At 45.2% G+C, this 4,185-nt stretch overlaps 1 protein-coding gene across 3 annotated transcripts in view; it reads right to left on the bottom strand.

The window, feature by feature from the left end:
- Positions 1-3,879, bottom strand: part of NLRC4 (NLR family, CARD domain containing 4) — a 51,049-nt gene extending 47,170 nt beyond the window's left edge. For 2 of the 3 annotated variants that reach the window (XM_011935996.1, XM_011935997.1), the window contains exon 1: positions 3,724-3,879. The gene's annotated coding sequence lies outside the window, so the exon portion shown is untranslated. Of the gene's footprint in view, positions 1-2,873; positions 3,017-3,723 lie in introns of those variants that run through there. The other variant, XM_011935995.1, reaches the window with a different exon arrangement.
- Positions 3,880-4,185: the final 306 nt, after the last annotated feature.

The raw sequence follows: 4,185 nt of genomic DNA, 5'->3' as shown, positions 1-4,185 counted from the left end.
AGAAAGAAAAGAAATTGGGGCAGCTCAGGAGCATAAGCAAGGGCACATTTTGGTGTCAGGATTGCGTTCAAACTACAGCTCTACCACTGACACGCTAAGAGTCCTCAAACAAGGCGTAGTGACTGGCACACAAGAAGGACTCAGTGAATAGCAGCAACTATAGATTCTTCTCTCCCTTTCTACTTCCCCAAAAAGGTGTGGGTTTGGGAAGAATCAGACCATCCCTGACTGGGTCAAAGTTTAAGTGAGAGTAGAAAAAGAGGAAGAAGATAGAGGAAGGAGCTAAGAAGTATAAAGTTTTTAATTGCTCTCAAGAACAGAATCAACCCATACACTGAAGCTCATGTAATTTTTCTCAGTTACCCACTGGCATACAGAACAGGGCTGTGGACCGGGCGTGGGGGTTCATGCTTGTAATCCCAGCACTTTGGGAGACCAAGGAGGGCAGATCACCTGAAGTCAGGAATTTGAGACCAGCCTGGCCAACATGGTGAAACCCCATCTCTGCTAAAAATACAAGAAATTGGCCAGGCGTGGAGGTACACACCTGTAATCGCAGCTGCTGGGAGGCTGGGACAGGAGAGTTGCTTGAACCCAGGAGGTGGAGGTTTCAGTGATCCAAAATAGCACCATTGCACTCCAGCCTGGGTGACAGAGAGAGACTCCGTCTCAGAGAAAAAAAAAAAAAAAGAATAGGTCTGCGACCTGTGTACTCCCCTGGAATGTAGCTATGGCCTTGCAACCCCTCCCCACAAGCTGTCCAGTGAATAACTGAATTGGGTGGAAGAAGTCCTTTCCCCACATTTGTACATTGGAAAATAATATATATAATATATATAACATATATATATACACACACAAAGAGAAAGAGAGAGAGAGGAGAGAGAAAGATGGAGTCTCACTCTGTCTCCCAAGCTGGAGTGCAGTGTGGCACGATCTCGGCTCACTGCAACCTCCACCTCCCAGGTTCAAGCGGTTCTCCTGCCTCAGCCTCCCGAGTAGCTGGGACTACAGGCACATGCCAGTATGGCTGGCTAATTTTTTGTATTTTAGTAGAGACGGAGTTTCACCATTTTGCCCAGGCTGGTCGTGAACTGAGCTCAGGCAATCTGCCTGCCTCGGCCTCCCAAAGTCCTGGGATTACAGGCATGAGCCACTGTGCCCAGCTGGAAAATAGTATTTAGAACTAATTCTAAAATTGGCAATTTCTTACAAATGGTTACATGAGCTCCTCAGAGAACTGAAGTTTCTCTAGACCAATATAACCCACGTCTATGGGGTCATTCCCACACCTCACGGATAAAATAAGGGAAAGAGTACATATAATTAGGAGCAGACAGGAAGCACACGGAAATGGAAAATGTGTGTGCTTTGGCATTGCAGATCTGAATTCAAATCCTCACTCTGCAGCTTATGAGGTAAGTATCCCTAGACATGTTACTTAGTCTTTCCAAATCTTGCTTTAATATCCACCTCCTTGGACTGTTGTGAAGATTAAACCTGAAAGTAGTTGTGACAAAGGTGGTCAGTGGGTGTTATCTGTCTTCCTTTCTAGTGAAAAGGCTCTAGACTAGAATGTTCTCAGGTCTTTAATAGGCTTCAGCAATCTCACATGTTAATAATAATGTTATGTGCTGAACTGGGCTTCCCCCAAATCCATATGTTGAAGCCCTGAACTTCAGAATGTGACTGTATTTGGAGACAGGGCCTTTAAAGAGGTCATTAAGCTGAAAAGAGGCTGTGATGAGAAGAGGAAATTGGGACACACAAAGGGAGATTCCAGAATGTGCATACAGAGAGAAAAGGCCAGGGAGAGAGGTGTGGGGAGAAGCTAACCCTGCTGACACCTTGATCTTGGACTTCCAGCCTCCAGAACTGTGGGAATATAAATTTCTGTTGTTTAAGCCATGCAGTCTGTGGTATTTTAAACAAATTAATATGACTAGTATTATAGAAGTGTGTGAACTGTTAAGAAGTGTGCTAACTGGTTCTATCCTAGTTTTGTAGACAATTAGCAGTGTGATGTAGGGCAGGACGTTTAACTCCTCTCTACCACATCTTCCACCTCTCAAAGCCAGGCTGCAAGGATCAACTGAGATAATGTATGTAAAGACCCTATCACGAAATAGGTGTCCCGTAAAGGGTGATTTCTTTCACTTCTGTCTCCAAATATCAGGTTTCTCATCAGTAACTTGGGAGATTGGATGGACTAAGTAGTCTACCTGGTTCCTTTCAGCTTTGATCATCTGTGATTCTAACAACAGTCTTACCAACAAGAGTGAGTTTCCTGGCCAGGCGCGGTGGCTCACACGTGTAATCCCAGCATTTTGGAGGCCGAAGTGGGCAGATCACGAGGTCAGGAGTTTGAGACCAGCCTGGCCAACATGACGAAACCCTGTCTCTGCTAAAAATACAAAAATTAGCCAGGGCGCGGTGACGGGTGCCTATAATCCCAGCTACTCGGGAGGCTGAGGCAGGAGAATTGCTTGAACCCAGGAGGCAGAGGTTGTAGTGAGCTGAGATCATACCACTGCACTCCAGCCTGGGTGACAGAGCAAGACGCCCTCTCAAAAACAAAATGAAATAAAAGGGTGAGTTTCCTTTCTGTAATGCCAAAAAGTGTTTTCAAAGTCCTTTCCATCTCACAGTAGTCCAAGGGGTACATGTACCCCTTGAACCTGATGAAGCCCCAGCAGACCCAATTAACCACCCCTAAAGGTTTCTCGGCAGGAAATCCAGCCAGTCATGCAAACCACACTCGTCAATGTTAAGGCTTTTGTACATCCCAGACACAAGCTTTAAATGAATGTAAACCCAGGTTTTAATATTTGGGTCCCAGACCTTAAAAATCCCTTTCTCTCTACCCACAGTACCTGGCTGAGCAATCCAATTGCCCTCTTCTTGGGGGGACCAAGACACGTTTTTAAAATAAAGTTTCTTTGTATTTGCTTTCCGTTTCAGTGAGGTCTCGAGTTCTTGTAGACCAGATGCCTTCTTGTTCTGTGAGAGGAGAGTGCATAGAGAGGGGAACTGCTGAGCAGTTCCTTTTTTTTTTTTTCAAAGCACAATAAGAGTGGTTTGGACACAAGTACTACCAGTTCAGAAAGGGAAGATGGGTGTAGCCAGGGAAGAAGTAGGACTTCAGAGTTAAGGATGCAAGAGCTAGAAATTCCCTCAAGAAAGGAATTGCCCATTTGTTTCCTGTTTGTTCACAACATAGGAATTCTATTGCTGTTCAGTTATTTATTCTATGCCTTAAAATGAAACAAAGTCTTTTGAACATCCAACATGTATTTTTTTTCTTTTTCTTTCTTTTTTTTTTTTTTTTTTTTTTTGAGACAGAGTCTTGTTCTGTCACCCAGGCTGGAGTGCAGTGGCACGATCTCAGCTCACTGCAACCTCTGCCTCCCAGGTTCAAGCGTTCCTCCTGCCTCAGTCCTCCCAGTAGCTAAGACTACAGGCGTGCACCACCACGCCCAGCTAATTTTTGTATTTTTAGTAGAGACAGGATTTCACCATGTTGTCCAGGCTGGTCTCGAATTCCTGAACTCAGGTAATCTGCCCGCCTCGGCCTCCCAAAGTGCTGGGATTATAGGTGTAAGCCACCTCACCCAGTCCCAACATGTATTTTTAATGCTCAACCATGGGAGATAGAGCGGTAAATGAAATGAGCCAGCTTAGTTGGCTAAAGCATATTGCTACTGCAGTCAAGGTCATACTTACCCTTGCACCTTGAAGCCCAGAGGACTTCCAGCAGATATGTACTCCCAGTCAGCAGGGTACTGGGCAAGGTCACACAGGGCAAATGGATCACCAGTTTTGGTCCACTCCACCGATGATGCACGGGGACACCCTCTGGAGTATAAACAGCCAGGGGCTCACAAGGGCACACTCACATTGAACACTTGTGTTCACAGACTCCAGAAGGCCAGCTTGTACTCAGCTGAGGAATGAAGAAATCTCTCTGCGCTTCTCTTGAGGATGACATTCTTGCATACTCTTTCCTCTGTCTTTATGTTACGTAACTTCTTATTTCACAAAGAGCATTCTGACAGTAGCCTATCTGCCATAGAGGGATATCAAAGTTTCCCCACAAATAAATGTCTATATCCTGGGTTTTCTAAGGGGGCATCAGTGTCAGTGTTTCCTAACTTGTGAGGCAGACTTCTCTGAAGTGAGATTGAG

Source organism: Colobus angolensis, unplaced genomic scaffold (assembly GCF_000951035.1).
Source record: "Colobus angolensis palliatus isolate OR3802 unplaced genomic scaffold, Cang.pa_1.0 Scaffold15, whole genome shotgun sequence".
NCBI classification, from domain to species: domain Eukaryota; kingdom Metazoa; phylum Chordata; class Mammalia; order Primates; family Cercopithecidae; genus Colobus; species Colobus angolensis.
The sequence above is the reverse complement of the archived record's forward strand: the minus strand, read 5'-3'. Positions and strand labels throughout refer to the sequence as shown.